Genomic DNA, 22,589 nt, shown 5'->3' with positions numbered 1-22,589 from the left:
ACTGACTAGACTAGAGCAAATCACGGTTTCAAACTGGTTCCGGACCTGTCAAGGCTGTAATAGCTCAGCTCTCAACCAATTTCTATGTTAACGGCATCTTAAATCATGGTAATGCACCAAATATGCCGGCTACCACTCATTAATGGATAAGAAACTAACTCAGTTTCAGAGCTGGTCGAATAAAATACGAGGCAAGTGCTTCTATTCCGAACATTAATTTCTATTCAGAATACTGATACCCGGATCAGTAGCCAATACCACTTCATATATCATTTGGCTAGCACTGAAATGTTACTACATGAATTGGTGATACGTTATTTGAATTATAACTTATAAGTTATGTTCAACTTTATTACACTGCTACTAAAACTTTTAGAATAGTTCAATATGCAAATAAATGTTACTATAATAATGATCTGTGGTTGAATTTCAGTTTTATAATAGAGGCATATCTTGCATTAATTTACAATAATATTATAACAGTCTTCAACAGCCTCACATTAACTTCCAGGAATTTATTGAACCAAATATAGTAAAACTTAGCTTCATGTTTCAACTTCTTAATTTACTCTGCAGAATCAAAATGGTATCAAGAATTCCTATAAGACATGAATGAAATACAGATTAATTTGGAATTTGATACAGCAACTATTCATCTATTTATTTGAACATTACAATTATGTCAATGAATGTATATCTGATGGTCACTTGGATCATACTTCTTATTGACCATGATTTCCATTATTGATAACTGCCAGGATAAATTAATTCTATTTTTATTATTTACATTGATCATTCATTGCTGTGAATTGATAAGATGATTGATTATGGTAGATTATATTAGTTTGTTCCAAACTATTTTTATTGCTATTTTTTATTTTTTCTTTCTTATTAATTCAGTTTCAGTTTATGTGAACAATTGATTTTCAATGAGGCTTGTTTTGGCATATAGCTGTAAGCCTCTATACAGAGTGTCCAAAAATAAAGTGCCAAACTTCGGGAATAGGTTCTATGGGTCAAAACAAAGAGAGAATGTTGATTTTTTTTTCCTAAAACGCTTCGTTTATGAGATATTCGCCATTTTGTATTTTTTTACAAAATATTCTTTTTATTCCAAGTTATCCAACTGATAGCTATAAAAATCGGTAGGTAGGTTCAAATGAGAGAGATGAACTGTAGAAGGAATATTCAACTTTGTCCAATTCGAAAATTCAAAATGGCGGACATTATAAACTTTCAATCCAAAATTGCGGGAAAACGGTGATAGATAGATAAATTTTCCAAGAACAAATTTTTTCAGGAAATTCTATTTACAATCAGTCAACACCAGAAAAATGAGAATCGGACAAAGCATAACAGAGGTACAATGAAATGTGTGTTACGAGGCAGCAAAACATCAATTAATTTGTTGTAAATAGCAAGGAAGCCTACCAATCTGTATTAACATCAAATTATGATTTTCTTGTGCTTGGATAAGCACAATATCATTGCTATTTACAACAAATTGATGTTTTGCTGCCTCGTAACACACATTTCATTGTATCTCTGTTATGCTTTGTCCGATTCTTATTTTTCTGGTGTTGACTGATTGTAAATAGAATTTCCAGAAAAAAAATTGTTTGGTGAATTTCTCTATCTATCACCGTTTTCCCGCAATTTTGGATTGAAAGTTTATAATGTCCACCATTTTGAACTTTCGAATTGGACAAAGTTGAATATTTCTTCTACAGTTCATCACTCTCATTTGAACATACCTACCGATTTTTATAGCTATCAGTTGGATAACTTGGAATAAAAAGAATATTTTGTAAAAAATACAAAATAGCGAATATCTCATAAACGAAGCGTTTTAGGAAAAAAATATTCAACATTCTCTCTTTGTTTTGACCCATAGAACCTATTCCCGAAGTTTGGCACTTTATTTTTGGACACCCTGTATGTTGTTGTAATTTTTCTATTGATGTAAATAAAAAATATTATAGTATTAATTGAATTCATAGTTTCATTTATTTGAAAGTTCCTGTTTCTCAGAATATCCAAAGCAGATATATTGCAGCTTCAACTGAGAATAATTAAGAAGCCTCTCAAAATAATAATATATTTATGAAAGTAGCAGGTGACTTGTATATTGCTGAGAAGCAGCCAGACTTCTTCTGACTCGGTGGCATTACTGTTGTTTGCTGAACAGAATGCAGCAGCAGCAGCAGCGCATTCGGACATAAATTAATTTCGTCAGCAGTTCAAAGAAACGGAAGAAGCTTTTGGAAATTAGGCGGGCTAATTGCATACAATGGGGTAATAAATTTCGGTGTCTCCAACTTTTTATTTCACATCTCCCATTTTCTTTCTCACACTCGCCCTTTTCCATTAACTTGATCTCTCTTTCTCTTTCATTCTTTCTTCATCTTTTCCCATTCTTTCCCTTGAACACTCTTCTCATCATTTACTCTAAAAAAAATCTCCAACTCCCACACACATCTAATAAATATGTTTTTCCTTTTCTAATAATCCATGCAAATCCACCTTGCAATTCTCTTCCCTTTCCCTGTTTCATGCTGCAATAGATGACAGTGAAGCAGTTTTTGCCACTCGTCAATTTTCACATTCAAAAGAATGTGCTGAAATTAATTAGTAACCGTGAATCTCTTGATTTATCCAATGCAAATCCACGTCGATCTCCTGTTATTTTGTCTACTCTCTCTTTTCTTATTCTCCCAAATGCAGCAAGGGAAATATTTTCTGCCACTTGTCAAAAATTGAAAAGAATGTGCTGAAATTAATAACATGTAACTGTAAATTTCTTCAATCATTCATTCAACAAAATCTCATTCATGAAGCTCCATTCTAATTTCAGGATCAAGAGGAACAATCTCGATTCTCGTACTAATTCTTAAATAGAAAAAATATTCTACAAGGTTGAGCTTGAAAAAAAATGTCAATTTCCTGGCGAATCCCACAAAACTGTCCAGATTTCAGATTGTTTTGATAGAGTATAACCAGGCAAGAACAGGAAGTTATTTTGGCATGCCCAAAAATGTCTTAACAAGAAAGGAAGGAATGCACAAATCGGTCAATCTAATCAACTGAGTATGGAACTTAGTATGAACAACACTGATAAAAAAGAATAGAGTACTTTACATCAGTAATAGAGTATAATCAGTTTGATAGAGATAGAGTTCTCTTGAATGATTTACAGGGAAATATTCAATAACGTCCTTCCTACATACTTGTTTCAGTTAACCTTCGTTAAGTTGATGCTATCCCATTAACCTATGTCTCAATTCTAGTGTCTCCAATAATAATGCTCGGGCCGATTTTCTTGTTGACAAGCGAAACTATAATAACTTACCGGTCATTCTGCCAAAATCAGCTCTTGATGGTTCACAACCTACCTAAAATTATTGTACATTTATGACCATCCCCCACTCACACACAATGAAGGAAGAGGGCGTAAAACTAAGCAAATTCAATACTGTACCTTTCCATACAAAGATAGCCTACATCTTTTAACAACGGAATTTGTAAATTGTCTGTTTCAGGTTTCAATTTACAATCGCCAAAAGACATGTATAGTTTTAAAAATAAATATTTTGCTCAAAATTAATAAGAAAAATGTGAGCATTGAATAGTCATAATACAAAATCTATTGTTGTTATACATTGATTTATAATATGATGTTCATCTATATATATATATAAAAGCGAGATGGCACTCACTCACTCACTAGCAGAACTAGACATCTACTAGACCAAAAACGTTCAAATTTGGTAGGTATGTTCAGTTGGCCCTTTAGAGGCGCACTAAGAAATCTTTTGGCGATATTTCAACTCTAAGGGTGGTTTTTAAGGGTTTAAAGTTCGTCTTTTAGCATGTATATTCTTCTTATTCCAATATCTTAAAATTATAATTGAAATGTCCATACCATATGTTAATGTAGAACTATAATCTAGAGAGAGTACCTCTTCGAAACAGTTGTTCTGGTAGCTAAATTAAAAATTTTGTCAGGTTGGCATTAAGTTGAGTTGACTTTGTTAGGTTGGCACCAAGTTGAAGATTGAAATGCATTTATCCAGGACCTCCTAAATACCAATTTATCCAGTACCTCCTAAATACCTATTTAGGAGGTCCTGATTTATCGCGGAAAAATTTATTGGGTACTGCTACTTTGGTACTCTGCTACTTGGGTACTGCACCACGGATATGAATTAGCTAATAATTTGATATCAAAAAACATCAGATTTAACCGTTAACATCCTGACCATCTACCTGACATCACGATAATGTACATCGGTGGCATAAATAAATAGTAGCAGTGATGAAATGAATAGCATCGCGCATTGTCATTGCTGTCACGCTACGGCCCATGCGCAGAATAATCGGTAGCATTTTGTTTATTGTTGCCGGAGCAAATAAGCTGGGGATTCACGACGATCAGCGACCGGGTTGGTTATACCTATAATCCCTACATAGGCATTAGCTATATATAATACAATAGTGAGGTCCACTTCAAACTGTCAGCATTAGTTGAATGAGAAGCATTGATGTAACTTATTGAGGATACTGACAGAATATTGAGATTTTAAAGTGACTTCCACTTTATATAGTACATGAAATCACCATTTTCACTATATCTATTTATCTTGAAAACAATGTATAGTAAACGTGACCCAGGTGAGTCACGTGATGCGCTACCGGAGCATTGAGCATCCCAGAATAATACCGGTACTGTAATAATTTTCATGTGTAGCACTTGAAATTTATGCAGACTATGAACCCACCGAGGAACAACTACTAGCGAACCTCTACTTTTTGCAAGGAAGCAGCTTCTTCCTGAGCTCGTCATGAGAGTCTTTTGTTTTGGATTCATTATTCAACAGGAAATCGTATTGGGCATCCAATATCAAGTCATGAACGTTTCATCAACAACTCGAAATTAGGATACTAAATAACAGCATCTGAATGGGAACAATATATGCATTGAGAAAACATTCAATCAAAAATCCTAAATTATAGACACCACAATGTTATTTTACTCGATGGTATGTTGTTATGTTGCTATGATGGGGTTGTTAGTATTTGAAGACTAATAAAATCCTATCCTATTCTACTGTATCATACATCAGCTTATGAATTGAAAGGAGATTATAATGCCTATAATGATAAAGACTTTAGTGGTTCAACAATTGCAGGTTTTTATACACAGCTGGAGGCTCTCGAGGTTAGAATACAGCAGAAAAATCAGATTCACTACTTGACAATTTTCTGTATACTGCAGTATTATTTTCAATCAGAAATAATTTCAAAACAAGGAAAGCTCAAATTGAGAAAAAGACATCTCAGATTCTAATTCCAGTTTTTTCAAACCAATACTCTTAATTGCTTTATCCAAAACACTTTATGATACAAATTAAGAGCTTAAGGCTAGTTACATACACATCGATTTTTGGTCGTACGATATTTTACCGTCCTTATAAATTCTATTAGATTGAACAGATGATTTCAAACATATGATGTCTGCCAAGTTCCGTTTAATCTGATAGAATTCATAGTGACGGTAAAATATCGTACGACCAAAAATCGATGTGTGTGTAACTAGCCTAAGAGCTTATGCATATACCTCATCATCGAAGACATACTCGTAGTAACATTAAAGGAATGTTATTGAATATGTAGGACAACGTAACATGGAAAACCTCATGTTTATTAGTAACATTGAAGCGGTGGTTGTAACCCGTGTAGTACAATAGTGAACATTCAACAAGAGGCAACATTCAACGAATCCTCACTGGTCTTCAACAACCATCATTATCTACAATTTGATTTGATTGGAGATTCGTCATTCCACATAACTCTGAATGCAGTAAAATTTACTGTCGCAAGAACAATCCAGAACGAAACTATTCATTCCAGAGCAAAACTATCCATTCCAAACACAACTACTGTATCAAATAACAGAGTGGCGAGGTAGTTTCTTCCGCAACAATAAACAAGCCTCCAAATCAGTGACAGCGACGTTGCGAAGTGTCAACGAGTCTACAAGGGCAATTCCATTAGAAGCGAGACATTGCAAAAAGCGGTGGCACTGCGAATGGTCCGGATGCCTCCTTATTTGTCCTGTTGCCCGTAACTAATTAGAGCCGAGCATTAATAAAACTGCAGATCGATAGCTTACATTCAGCAACCCTCGCTGCTCCATAAAGTGTAACCCTTGAGCAGTGCACTTTGCCGACTGAGTCTGAAAAACAAGGGAAGAATAGGGTCTCGTTCGGTATAAATCAAGGATGGACCTGAAAGGCTCCCCTCCACTCATCATTGTGAAAAGTTTAATTAGTAGGATGCAAAGTTGAATGTTGTTAGTTAATTCAATGGGTCTTTAATTCAAGGATCAGGACAGGAAAGAGAAAGGAAAAGAATCGAGAGGACAGTGGACAATTGAATCTCTCTTGAATCTCAGCGCTGCCCCAAAGTCCCTTCGCCGTTTCTGCGGCAGAACTTCTACTTGTCCGTCCTAAACTCCACCAGGTTTTTCAAATGCTTTTCCATTTGAAGCCCGCGTTTCGACAATGCTCGTCACGTTCACGGGTTCAATTGTCACTCTACACTCCATGTCTGCTTCGTTTGCAATTCGACTTCTTGATTCGCTCTAAACGGCCGGCCTTAGAAACTTGAGTCAGAGAAAACTTCAGATTGTTTTATTCTAAGCTGCACTGAATTCAACGTCTATGTAGTGATAGGAATGCACATTCATTGCCATCAATAGACACTGAGAATGTTCATTCCAGAGCTTTGTAGTGTATAAATGATCTACATGACACCTGTTTACACCCGTAATCGGCGATATAATTCAATGTTTATTCAGAAATTACACAAGCCATTCTAAAAGTGGATCTTTTTGTCAACTTATCTCTCCTTTGTATGTACCTTGAAAAAAGTATGTTTGTGTCTTACAAGAGACTATCCCCTTCTCATCAATCATATAATAAAAAAGTTATTTGGTGAGAAATAGTACATGGTGATCGAGTAGGTAAGTAAGGTAGAAAAGAGGTGAGATAGTAAATTAGTATTATACTATGCATTTCTATTCAATAGACAGTTTTCACCCCAGATCAAAATCTTATTCACAACAATGGAACCAAGAAACGATAAAAGTTATGATGTGTATTTTTTCCAACATTTTCAAAATATAATTTATAATACTTAATGCAAGTTTTTATTCAGTTTTTTTCAATATATTTTGTCAGAATAAATACAGTAGTAAATGCGTTTTCACTATAATACATTTACAATTCACAGATGGAATTAAATAGAGATTTTGTCAGAATAAATACAGCAGTAAATACGTTTTCACTATAATACATTTACAATTTACAGATGGAATTAAATAGAGAATGCATTTATTCAGATGCTAATTAATATATAATTATTATTTAACATTAATTATTATTTTAATTCCATCTGTAAACTGGTTGGCCGGTATGGCTTCGTATAAAATGAGCGCTGCTGTCCAGTGATTGTCAGTTTGGTGTAAGGGTAAGCATTCCTGACTAGCAATTGGGAGGTACCGGGTTCGATTCCTGGGCTGACAACTAATTTTTGGATAGTAGTTCTCATCGAATTTCCATCTAGCTGTTAACCCTGTTGTCAATGTCTGCAGTAGCAGAAGTCTTCGGGGTGATTTGCAGCATTTATTTGGGATTTTCGTTAAATAATAATTATACATTTACAATGGCTAGATTCACTTTATACTGTCAGCATTCTATATTAACAACGCCACAGCTTCCAATGAATCAATGCTGTCCTATTGAAGTGAATCCAATCATAGCCATATTAAGCTTGGAATACCCATACACATTCAAAGTACTTGAGAGTTGAGAGTATTCCTTCAATTTATTTTTTTCTCCAAGTCACCAAGTTATTTATTCTCATATTAGTTGAATAAACTCAAGATAAATTATAACAATATGAGAATAATATGCGAAAGAACAACAAATAATAACATGATATCCACTGTTCAATATAAAAATTGTTATCAATATTGATTATCAAAATACAATTATTGTTCACATCAACAAGATATCCTTTTCTCCCACAATCTTGTTCATCTTTCCAATACAGTTAGGTCAGTCTGGCTCATTGGTCGTCGATTCCACCTCCTATACCCACTCAAGCACAAACAATTGCATCTTATCATGCAGTGCAAGCGCAAAACTCAATAGTGCAGGGTGGTCCCGATACATGGGCGACATCATTTACGTTGCAAATATGAATAGCTTGGTTATGGGCAAGGCACAGTCAATACCGTATCCCATTTGCATCTGGCACACAAAACGCAAGGAAGTCGCATCCATAATGCAACAGGACATCGTCCGACATCTTTGTTTTTCATTGAGATATTGATGAGAAGGAGGACACAAATAGGAGAGAGTCTGTGTGTGTCTTCAGCGGTAATGTTCGATTAATTCGATTGGAACAGAAAAAAGGAAATTAATTACGAGTGGGACAAGTTGGGGACAATGATTCAAATACTTACATCTAGTCATTAGTTAGAATTCCTCTCATGAAAGCATCCAATCAAATCAATGCTGGCAGATTAAAGTGAATTTGCCAACAGTTGCAGTGTGCAATGAATGCAACAGCCGGTGCATCATAAAGCACTAGGACTGGATGCATCACTGGCACTACAGTCTCATTGGTACGTGTGTGCGCATACATCTACAAAGTAAACGATACAAAACATAGTCCAAGTTTCTTCTTTTCCAGACTGCAATTGCCGTTCATGATTAGAATAGAGTATGTAATTACGGCGTTTGTATGCCGGACCCGGTCGAGTATAGGGGATGCCAAGGAAAATCGAAAAGGAAGAATCACTTTCTGGTTTTCTCAACAAACCCCCTTCATCGTCTAACCCCTCAAAAACCGACCTGACCATCTCAATTCTCATGAATATTAACCGGCTCCATACTGAGCTCAACATTGTTCAAAACGATTTTCCCTATTCAGTGTGTAGAGCTCGCGTTTTATATGCATTTTATGCGACGGTCGTCTTACCGTTGAGCTATTTTATTGCTTATTAATTTCATTTGAACGCCTTGCCCTCTGCCTACAAGTGTCTCTTTCTCCCGGTGAGCTGTAATTGCGCTTGCTAATGAGCTCACCTATCACAATTATCTACATAATTTGGTTGTAATGTACTCTGTCGGGTTAAATATTCGCTGGCTTTTATGTAAAATGAGAGGTAGAATGAATAAATTTCTATTATTGCATACATTATAACTGTGTTCTTCATTTTAGCTCATATCTTCATTGGAAATGTAAATTCCAAACAATTTTTTTATCTTGAATTTTAAATTGACAAATTTCCATGTTAACAATAATTTAACCTTCCAGTAGTCGCGCCCTATTCGGTAACAGGAGTAGTCGCGTGTTGTACTCTTTACAACATCCATTTTTCCAAGTGTTATATACTCTGTTTACTGTCAAAATGTATTAATTAATTGTATAATTACTTTTTCCATCTTCTGGATTATTTTACGCCTATGAATATTTGGATGATTACCAATTCATAGCCCAATAAGGTACATCAAGCAAAGCCATCAATTCTGTGTTATTGGTTCGTTTACAGTCCCCGTATACAGTCTTTCCCTATCTTATGCACAGTGCGACTTATGCACTGTCGCAACTAAATGGCACCTGAAGACTGAACCATTGCTCGGTTGATACTGCAACTCAGTGGAGTGATGGGGAGGAAGTTTTGGAATGCATAGGTGACTCATTCACTGACATCACCCCATCCAAAGTTTTGTGCAGCAAAAAACTGACACTGTTGTACTTTTTACAACAGCGCGACTGCCGGAAGGTTAAAGAATCTGAACTATTTGAGACTAGCAGGTAACCCGTGCTCCGCAAGGAACTAATTAAAAACTTGACAAACTGATAACTTGACCTTCTGAAATCTTGAGGAATTAAAAATAGGCCTACATCCATCCTCGGTAAATTAAGAATTTATATGCAAATTTTCAGACGTGATAATGCATCAAGCATGCCTATCCCGTAAGCCAGTTCTTTCTTCAATTATAGTATAGATAATCTAAATAATCGGAAGTGATTTGCTTATCTGTTGTTGTTTTTATTGTCGTTTTTCTATTGTCGTTGTCTACTCTGTTCGTAGTTTATGGCAAATAAAGGAATATTCATCTCGAAAATTGCAATTGAAAAGTGTTAATTTTGTTGCTCTCAACCCCTAAGAAATAAAAATTGAGAAGTCTAAATTTTGTTGCTCTCAAGTTCTATATCAAGCGCAAGAAGTAAAATTTGACAAAAATGCAAAATTTCATGTATCTTTTATGAAAGATTCACGAGTAAAAGCTTGAAATTGTTGCAAACTTATGGAGACCAAGGTTTATTCGACACTGAACCATCCTATACCTGGTCAGCAAATAAAAGTATAAGTATAAGACCTAGGTTTATAAAGAGTAGTAGGTGATAGTCCAGCATACAATTGAATAGTGCTTTTCAGAGTTTGTTTCCGCATACCTGTATTCCATATAATGATACCAATTTAACTCAGCTTAGTGGAGAAACCATTATTCACAAAAGGAAGCTTTAATATCCTGAAAATTAATCGAGAACTATAAATTTCTCCAAGTTCTGCTAGAATATAAACTACTGGACACATATTAGGAAGGATAATAAAACAGATAAACAAACTACTTCTTCAAGAGGTCTTTCAAAACATCATCACTGCCTTATGTTATATTTTAAACAATCAATTCACACTCCGATCACAACACTCACTCATAAACGCTTTTCAAATGTCTTTTTTATTGACGTCATTAAATTTGAGAAGTAAGAGCGTTGAAATAGCAATGGAGTAGCTACATTAGTTTTTAACTGTTTCAGTTTGTGCATAATATACCTGCTAGGTTTGAATAGCTTTGTTTTGTTGATTGTATATTTTGTATTTGATTGAAGTATTGTAGGAGTTTTACGATTATTATCGAGGATTTATGATGCATCAGTTAACTTGATTATATCTCAATTTGAAATTATTGTCTGGTACTTTTTTCAATTGTAATTGCTCATTCAAGAATGATGAGCAATTATGAGTGTAGTTATATTGTTCCTCCAAAAACTTTAAAAATTGGTCATGAATTGAATTTCAATTCTTTCAGTCTTTACCTTTTACAAAATAATAATTTTCAACGATCGGTTATTAACAGGATTGAAGGTGTTGAATAATGAATAAACATATTTGAAGTTAGGACAACCACAAGTCTAATAAAGAATATTGTTTTGATTAATCGCTATTGTCAATTTCTGATGAACTGATAACAAAGTACGGAGTAGCAGTATATTATACAGTATGAGCAGCAAGTGCTAAGATTGGTAGATGAACGGCCTACCAGGTATCAGAGTGAACAAACGTCTGCTATTGGTCGATATGATCCACTCCCACAGCAAGCGATTAGTAACAGCATAAAGTAAAGAAATATTTCTGTCGTCTTTGGTAACAGTAATGGCGGATCACACATCAGACATAGTAATGAAAATCAATCAATAAATCCACTGGTAACAAATTGAAGGATTCTTGATGAATATTTTCTGGAGGATAATAAAATAGTTCAGTGAAGTTAAAAGCAATAATTCTATACTTCTGAGCTGCAATAATTCATAATCAAACTCTATATTCTTGAATTGATTCGCGTGAATGAATTATCATTCACTCGTCAAGTTTAGTAGTGAAATTGAATTGATTGGTGTTCTTGATAACGATGATGCTATTGGTACACACTTTTTGTATCAGTAGCATTGTAATTATTAAGAATTAATTAGGTAAGGTGACGTTTATTTACCTAATTATTATAACCTTATACAAATTTCAATAACTGTCACTTTTAGGTCCACAGAGAACGAATGTACAATATTATAAATCAAACTTTATTGGTTCAAAACTTGAAGCCTCCGCTGGGTATGGTCGTGCTCGGATCAAACTGGAATCCGCCTTCTGAAGATTGCGGAACAATGCTACCGTCATCTTCAGCCTCGAAGTATTTATTGTTCAATCAAATGATATGCCAAAAGATATGTCAAATAATATGATATAAAAGTAGTAAAGCAATGTATGTTGTGTGAAATCGTACATTTAACTATACAAAACTGAATAACACAGTCTACTTCAAAGATATTCTAAAAGTATAACCATAAAATAGAACAATCTAATGTAAGTTTTCTCTTGTATAACCCATACTAGTTTTGCTGATGATATTATACCACTGAGTTTCCAACTTCGATAAAAAAACAAAAAAACATGATTAAGTTCTTGATTTAGGTATAATCAAACATGGTGCAGATTATTGCCGAATTGAATTACCTGAAAAAAAAACTCTGAAAATTTCTTCATTTTTGTTATTCACCTTGGTAATTTTGTCAAAAACATTACTCATAAATACATTTTTGAAAGAAGATGGAAAATTTAATACTGTGAAGAAATGAGATATAAACAAAGTGGACACCGATTTTTTTACATTTCTAGTTGATTTCTTGAGAAATTGGACAAAAATTTTGAGCATTACAAGTTGATTTCTTGAGACTACTGTACTATCATAGAAGTTCCTTCTTGAGTGGATCAATGCTCGAAGAGCAGGCTTTCATCGCTGTAGACCCAACAACTGATGGTCAATAGACTTCAGGCTTCACTAGTTTATTAAATTGGTCCACGTCTCGGTCTGAGAGTTGTTTAAGGTAAACGCTCCAACAAATCTTTTGGTTCACTTCAATCAACCAATGTCAAATTATTTTTGCTCCTCAACAAATTGTATACAACTCTGTCAGGATGAAAAATCTCTCATTTATGTTCTCTGTGAAGAGATTTGAAGATGGTGAGAATAAATGTGTAAAGATTCTGTAATGTAATGTAAATGCTTCTAGCTTATTATTATTTCTTAAACATCCTGAGAGCTCAATCAATTTAATTTCCTTGGCAATCCAAATTCGTGTCAACTATTGATATGTTGCATTTCCTGTATTTATAGCTCCCAATCCTTGAAAATGTAAATATTTTCGTAAATAGATGTTGAATATTAGAATCTTAACAAGACTTATAAAATTTATTCATTGTTTTTTTTGAACTCCCCGATCGCGCAAAAATTTTGTAATGACAAGCTGATACGCGATTTATAAACTATGGTTTGGGCAAGTATATCATATTCTTCAACGACTCAATCAGATGTGAAATACAATGAACAATGATTTAAGAGCTATATAATGTTGAATTTTCTAGGCTGAACGATTCAACTATTCAACTAATGCTTGAATTGTTGAAAATCCAAAGAGGAAATATGGGAAAATCGACTGAGATAAAGTTGTAAGTCTCTTTGTGGGTTGATGTATATTAGATTGAGTATTAATTATCACAGTGAAAGCATGCACAAGCTACACAATATCATACAACGTCATATATGCGAATGCTTTCCTTTGTTTGCAGGATCTGTAACAAAGTAAGATACTAGATTCTTGGAGTTCCACAAATATATCAACATGAATTTGAGTTATGTATAATAATATATCTTACCTTATTGGGTTATGGTGAATGATAATGAGAATTGCACTACAGCCGTACCTGAAAAATAAAAATACAAATGGTAAACATCAGGTATAAACATTATTCATAATTAAGTTATCTGCATTGTCAAATTGAGATGCATTAATCAAGAGACTTTCCATAATTTTCCATTTAAAAGAGCCGAGTACAATTATTTTTTATCTAATTGTACTAAAATTGTATTTTAAATGTGAACTTTGATTACTATAGTTAACAAGACTTAGTAATAGAACTTGTACAATTAATACTAGAGTTACTAGAGCTTTGAAAACTAGTTCCTAAGGTTTTCCTTTTCTGGTATGCAATGCAACTTGTACTCATTAGAGATTGGACTATTGTATTCAAATCACTTGCATGAATAACCATAATCATTATTTATTATATATTTGTGTGATTGACCAATATCAATCATTCATTTGAAAAGCAGACACTAGCAGAGAGTTACTTTGGAAACCTGGTTCAACATTAATTATAATCCTTCGCCATACATGTCCGTTTATTTACATAGTGATTACTTATTGTAACTATTATTTCAATGGTATAATAACTTGATTGTCCAGTTAGTTTACTTATAATAGTACCGGTATCTCGTTTTATTACCGCAAGCTTGTTTTAACATTATAATCAATAATAATAAACTGGTACTAGGTCAATATAAACAATGAATAAATTCTCATTAATTGAGTTAGCCTTTGGAATAATGTCCTATTTCAACATTTCGTTAATGTAGTGGTCATGTTGCCAACTTTGTAACACCTTGATTGACTTCTCAATAGTGAATCAACTAACAACATCTTATCTAGTTCAACTCTAGCTTGATAAGTGTTGCATAATTTAGATTATAATCAGATTTAATACTGCTTGCGTTCATATGCCAGACATTTGTTTGAGCAAATGATCATTAACAAATCACGTTGGTTGATTGGAACATGAATTCTTTGTCTTAGTTGTTGCTAACAAACTTTTCAATGCTTTTTTTAATTTCTAATACTCTCAATACAAGATCGACCGTCTTATCACATAGTGTCGAGCAATCGGTTGTCCTGTAGGAAGAATGTCCACTTGAGGTCTGATAAGGGACAAAATACTAGCTACAAAATCACTTTTTGATGGTTGAAAACTCACCTAAAACTTCGGTCTTCATCTCTCATCAACATTCCTTTCATTACCGATGCATAATCACAGGTTTCATATTTACATCTTCAACATCAAAGTAAAATGTATTTATTTATTTATACATTGATAGATACAATACCATCCTCAACTATGAATGATTGGGAAAGGAACAACAGGCTTAAAGCCCAAAACTGTTCCTTTCCCAAATTTAGATAGAAATTGTCCAACAATAGGTTATGTTTACACTTCATGATTTGTGTCCAATTTTCAGTTCAAAATATTTTATAAACTGGGAATATAGTATTTAGAAAAGTTGAAAACCAAATTAAATAAAATACTTCAATATTGACGGATCTATGAGAATGAACAAAGGAATTGATAGATTATAATTGTCATAAAATGGAAAATGAGTATAATTCAAAGGAATTTAATCCAGAGTTAACTCATGTTCCATCGATTAATATTATAATTATAATTCATTTATTGTATAAAATATTATAATCATAATATAATTATGACATTGGAGGAAAAACTAGGCTGAGCCTGTACTATTTCTCTCCAAAAATTTTGATAAAATGTTAATGTTGTCCGAAAGATAAGGTTATGTAATCAATCACACACTGCTTGATTTTCGGTCCAGGAATGATGATTATTTATTCCAGAATCATTTATTAGTTCAGAGTAGCATTGACGAATGTAGTTCAAATGTAGTTGTTTGATGCTATAAGACCCAATTTATTCCATTAAAACCAGAGAGTATAGCAGGTATTAGAATTTATGGCTAGTCTACCATAAATAAGTAAATATTAGTCAGATGCATCATTGGAATGTATTATAGACTGTATTCTTCTATACTCCTTGATTGAAACAGTCTTCGATCTCGTCTTCTCATGTCAATTACAGCATCAGCCATCATAATGGACAGTTGATTCTTACCAGACCACAACACTGAGCAATGATCAAAGCAAACTGATCACTCAAATCATTGCAACTGTCCAACAATTGTCAATAATCCAGCAAACCACTGTCAAAACATCGCTGCAAGCAACAAATCGCCAACAATCTCGTCCGTCCACACCTAGAACAATGACCGATCGACAACATGACAGTTCGGTCTCGGTCTCAATCTACGATCACATTCAAATTAACAAGCCCCATGTTCCCGGGAATCCGGTCCACTGCCGACCAGATATCGACGAGAGTCAATCGATCTCGATCGATCCTTATCGATTGTGTGGTGTCAGCAGTCAGCACAGGCCACGATTGTCGATCAATCTTAATTAGTTTGACCACTCTGCAAGTGAGACGTCTGAAATGCGACAGTGGGATTCACTTCAAACCGTCACTATACCCCACACACAACACTGAAACCTCCCATTCATACAATGCTGACAGTATAAGAAAGAAACGTGTATATTGAGATTCACTTCAAACTGGCAACATCCTCCACAAACAACACCAAAGCTCCCCATTCGAACAACACTGACACATTTTGGTCTCTTTGCAAGTGAGACGTCTGAAATGCCATACACTTTACACTGTCATCGTTCCCTGTAAACAACACCAGTGCTTTCACATTAAAACTGAGCTGACAGTTTGGAGTGAATTTCACTGAACATGACGTGGCAACAGCCGACGTTTCCACATCTCACCGTCATGTATGCTACATGCAGGCCAATTAGAATGTTGGCGCAAAGGACCCTGGCTGAACGGTTGACAAATTTAGTTGCACCAGCTGTTATGACGCTTCTGGCTGATACTGACTGAGTGGTGCATGTTTTGGTCACTGCTCTCCTATCTTAATAGTTCAATGAACTATTATCAACTATTGATATTGACTGATATATATTCAAATTCAAATTCAAATTCAAATTTATTTCTCAAAAAACATACACAATTATAGTAATCTAATATTATAACATATAAAAATAATACAAGAAAAATACTATTAAATATATAAAATGATCCCAAAACTGCAGTATATTATTTTTTATGTCCATCTATGTTTAAGGAGTAGCCTACAAGGTAAAACCTGTGCGTAGACCTAAGTTGCAGTAATATATTTATTCAATATAAACTAAGAAATTGAACCAAAAAAGAACAAAGATTAGTGGAACTTACACACAAATATAAGTTTGTAGATTAAATTAGATAAAAGTTAGTAAAACACAATAATTATTATTCTATGATAAAAAAAAAACAAAACATAAAAACAAGAAACAGTTGGTGCTTAGAAGATTTTTTCATCAGTTTTATTTGATCTTATCCATTCCTCAATCTCGCAATTTAGTTTTTTGCTCCGGCTTGTATTGGCAACAAAATGAGTAGGAACAAGATTTATTATCCTCTGTGATAAGTAAGTGAATTGTCTTCTACATACATTCAAATCCATCCTCTCTTGATGGAATGTTTCTCTAATAGGACGTAAATTTAAATTCAAGTTTCTTTCACGAAGAAGAAATTTATTTTTATTCTTCTTAATATATATTATCAAATTTTTTATGTACAGCTGTCGAACAGTTAGTACTTTGAATTCATTGAAAAGATCGCTTGTAGGATAAAGTCTGGGTTTGCCTAGAATTGTTTTAATAATATATTTTTGAATTATGAAAAGTTTTTCAAAATGTGTGTTCAAGGCTCCACCCCAAGCTCTTATTCCATATTGTAAGACAGCTTGTGCATAAGAGAAGTAGATTAATCGGGCTATTTTCAAGTTATTTAGTTCTCTAATTTGATGAAATTTATATATTAGAAATTTTATTTTTAAACACATGCTGTTTATATGAATATTCCATCTCAGATATGGATCCAACAGTATTCCCAGGTATTTTACTCGGTCCTTTTTTCGAATTTCAGGACAAAAGCAGTGATTTGTTGATTGTTGACAATTGCAGTTTACTTGGTGTATTTTAATACTTTCTATTTCATGAGGTTGTGTTTGGGCATTGGGTGAGAAAGTCATGAATACGCTTTTAGAAGCATTTAAAGTAAGCAGATGTTCATCGAGCCAAGATTGTGCTACTCTTAGACCATTTTCTGCGCTAAGGCGCACGTCCTCCCAGGAATTGCCAGTGAAAGTGAGAGCGGTATCATCAGCAAAGGATACGATTGAGCAGTTCCCAATGTCAACTTTAAGAAAATCATTAATATAAATTTGGAAAAGTATTGGTGATAAAACAGTGCCTTGAGGCAGACCATATTCAGTAAGTTTTTTATTACTTGATAGAGTATTCAGCGTAAGTAGTTGATACCGTTCAGTTAGATAACTATTGAATAGTTTGAGAGGTGAGCCTCTGATTCCAAGGTGTTCCATCTTCTCTAATAATCTTGACTGGGATACAGTGTCAAAAGCCTTTGCCAAGTCTAAGAAAGTTGTTAAAGTTTTCTTTTACTGTTGAAGTTTTCAATTATTCTTTCCAAAAAGTCGGATATTGCATCTTCTGTTGATATGCCACTCTTAAATCCATACTGATTTCTGTTGATAATTCTATGTTTATTCAAATAACTTACTAGTCTCTTCTTTATAATTTTCTCCATTATTTTAGCTAAATTATTTATTAAACTTATTGGGCGATAATTTGAGGGGTTGATTTATCACCTGATTTATAAAGAGGAACAACTTTAGCAACTTTAAATAGTTTAGGAAAATAACCTACCAAAAAACATTTATTTATTATCATTTTAAGAGGCTCTACAATATAGGAAGCTATTTTTTTCAGACAGGCAGAACTCAAATTGTCTACTCCTGGAGAAGAGTTACTTCTGAGAGAATTGATTGTGTCTATTATTTCATCATTGTTTGTATCAGCCAAATAAAATGAATTGAATGAGGGGATTGACGAATCAGCATGAGTACGTTGTCTAGGGCTGTTATTTATTATTTTATTAGCATATAATTGACCTACATGCGTGAAATGGTGGTTTAGAACTTCGGATCTATATTGGGTATTTTTTTATCTCGTTTTATATTCAATAGATCATTGATACACTCCCATGTCTTTTTCGAATTGCCTCTGCTTTGGAGTAGTATATTATTATAGTAGTCATACTTCGATTTTTTTATCATGTTGTTTAATGTGTTTCTGTAGTTTTTATATAGTGATTTGAGAAAGTTGTTTTGAGGCTGTTTTTTTAATTTCTGATGCATTTTATCTCGTTTTCTTATTGACGTTATTAATCCTGCAGTTATCCAAGGCTTGAGAGGCTTTAGTTTGTGTGGTACAATTTTTATTTGGGTTGCATTTCCAATCTCAGTGGATAATGCATCAACGAATAATTCAACAGCATTTTCAATATTCAAATCAAGTTGTGATGCAACCTCGGACCAATTGTACTTCTTAAGATTATTTATCAAATCATGGTAGTTTATAGATTTTCTAGTGTTAACACTTGGTTCAGTTCTACCAGTATTTTCTCCAAGACCAATGTTTATACAAGTCAGATAGTGGTCAGTAATACTTGTTTTCATTATTGATCCAATAATAGACTCACAAACATCATTTGTTTTTCTGTAAAATATGTGATCAATACATGATTGGGATCCGTTTATTTCTCGAGTAGGTTTATTAATGTAAGATTTAAAACCATTTGATGACAAAAGATTGAAATATTCATTAACAAAGTTTGTGTTACTGTTTATATCTATGTTTGTATCACCGATGATTATTATGTTTTGACTATTTTCATGTTTCAAGTAATCAATGCAATCATTCAGACTATTGAGAAAAATTTGCAAATTAGAAGAAGGTGAACGGTAAATAGTAACTATTGTGAATTTAATATTTTCATCGGGTATACTGACACTCAGTATTAGAGAATTACATTCGAGTATAAGAAAATTTATGTTTTCAACATTGAATGTGTTCCTAGTAAAAATACAAACTCCATCGCATTTATTCAGTCTACCTGGTACACTATGAATTGAATAATCATTCAAACTGTGATTAATTGTGCTATCGTTAATCCAAGTTTCACTAAGTGCTATAAAATCAAATTTAGTATCACAATTCCCTAGAATATATGCTAAGTTATCAAAGTTTTTATTCATACTTCTTATATTCATGTGACAAATATTCACAAATCTACATGGCTCAGTGGTATAATTTTGCGGTTTGAAATTAAAAATATCATCTACTTGAATTGTATTGTATGACTCAACTGAGATTTCATTATCAAAATATTTATTAAATCATTCGTCATATTTATAGAGTAAAAATAAATTTATCACAATAAGGTAAAAGGCTCCAAAAACTAATCTGTTAAACAGTAGTGAAAAATGAGAGTCAATTGTTTTTGATTTTTGATGAGCCAGCAAAATGTTAAGGTTTTCGTATTTCTGTTTGAATGACACAATTTCGAGTTGGCTCTTAATAAGTGTAGTGATATAAAAGGTTTTTGACCTCTGCTCTAAATACAATATTTTATTGGCCATAGTCTGTTTTATCTATTAAACTTTGAATTGCTCTAATATAGCAGGGACAAGTTGTATCATTTACTAGATGTTTATCATCCTTTTTAATGTTCTTGCAATTGGCACATATAGGCGCCTGTGATTTGTTAGGGCAAGTTTTGTATTCGTGATTCTCTTGAGCACAGAAACCACAGATTGTGGTTTCTGCTTTACAAAATTTTGAGGTGTGGCCAAATTTCAAGCATCTAAATATATAATTCACATCTTCTGAAGTATAATCTGAGAACTGGTTATGTATCTGCCCTTTATAAAACTACAAACTAAAAACTGCCCTTTACAAAATTTTGAGGTGTGGCCAGATTTCAAGCATCTAAATATATAATTCACATCTTCTGAAGTATAATCTGAGAACTGGTTATGTATCTGCCCTTTATAAAACTAAGTTTGAGTGGAAACTGATTTTTCTTTGAAAAAAAAACTGCTCATCCTTCCGGAATGTGTCTCGACGTCGAAGAAAAAACTACTTGATAACGTTAGAAATTACATTTTAAATGGAGAAATTAATTTTATCTACAGATTTTCTCAAAAATTAAGGATTCCACAAGAGTTCAACAATTTTTTTAAATCATTGAATGTCCTGTTTTCTGTCCAAACACAAAAATATTTCCAAACAACAATGTATAGATGGATTATTATACAGTGTATGGAAGCGTACAGACTTATGCACCACGAACATGCAGATTCCACTTTTCATCAGCTGATGCTATTCTTATTATATCTTTATTTGTACACATACAAGTTACAGATATAATAAGCATAATAAGCTGAACATCAGCTGATGAAATGTGAAATGCGCGTGTCCGTGGCGCACAGGTCTGTACGCAATTTAATATTGATCATCCTTCAATATAAAATTGGGTTATCACTGACATTGACATTCAAGTGGATACAGTTGAACACAACTAATCAATGCTTTTCAAATTATTTTAAATATCCCATTAAATTCGAACTAATTAAAGCCTAATTGGACTGTGCAATATTGTTGTAACAAAAAACTATGAAAATCAGCCCTTCAAACAAGCAAAACACTGCACTAAGCAGAAATTGCCGCAGACGTCCCATGTATTTAATGAGAATAAATTGACACGCTATAAACGAACACGCAAATAATCTGCGAGTTAAAAACACATACAGAACCACCAGGCAACTCTCACATGCGCACTCACTAAGTGAACTGAACATTAGTAACTATGTCTATATAATTCGTATATATCTGTATACATATTTAAACGACGGCTTGATTAATTCGCCTCAAGTTTAAACTCACACCGTGTGATTGAGCGGGCCGATAAATCAAATTCAACTGCTGAATAAATAGATTACCGCGCACTCGGACGCGTCTACACGTTTATTAGTATTAATTAAAATTTCATTATCATATTAAACCAGTTCCATTAATTCTTGCAGCCATTGCCAAGTTCGCCGGCAAATAGAAATTGAAGGAGTCAGGTCACGTGATAGCTTGAACATTGATCAATAAGGAGAACGTGAGTGTCATTAGGTGTTGATCATGTCAGTTGGATATTGTTGATGTGAGGCTGGAATATAAATGGAGGAAGCTGCAAATGTAGTTGTTGAACTTCAAAAATGAACTAGATGTCAATATTTCAGGACTATAACGACTGTGCGACCATTCAAAATTATTGTGAGGAATATTATGAATTACAAATAATCTTAGAAAAGAACGTAATAAATAGTGGATTTATGAGTACGTTTCAATCATAACAGATAAAAAAACATTTTGGTTGAAATAATGTCACTACAGATTTATATTATATTAGAGGTATTCATAGAGAGAAATACTATAATAACTTTCACATACGTTTGTAATGTTTGCAAATTCATTTTTAATCATGAAGTATAATTCCTATTTTTAATGTTTAGAAGTCTAAGATGATTTACAATAATGGATAAAAATATGAGAGTTGAAATGGTAACTCAATTTGTGTTTTTAATTGTGCAATTTAATTTCTAGTACAAATAATTAAATTACTAGAGCAATAATGGATAAAAATATGAGAGTTGAAATGGTAAATTATTTTGTGTTTTTAATTGTGCAATTTAATTTCTAGTACAAATAATTAAATTACTAGAGCAATATTATTCTCAACCTTCCATGTCCAGCAACAATACCTTTGGATGTCTAACCGTTATCCAATGGAACCTGATTTTGTTCACAATACTTAGTTTCAAATTCTGCCACTAGACGGTAGCAGCTACTGGGTGTTGTATAACTGCTCAGCCAGCAATACATCAAGCTCCGCCCAACTTTCTCCTGATTTGTCGAATATTATTTTTGAGACCTAGTTATGAAGCCTACTGGTAGATGTCGATAGTAACAGGGTCGAAACTCAACTGTTGGTAACCACTGCTCTGGAAATTGCTCAGGAGTAAAACTTTGTC

This window comes from Nilaparvata lugens, chromosome 7 (genome assembly GCF_014356525.2).
Source record: "Nilaparvata lugens isolate BPH chromosome 7, ASM1435652v1, whole genome shotgun sequence".
Lineage (NCBI taxonomy): Eukaryota > Metazoa > Arthropoda > Insecta > Hemiptera > Delphacidae > Nilaparvata > Nilaparvata lugens.
This window is presented reverse-complemented; position numbering follows the sequence as displayed.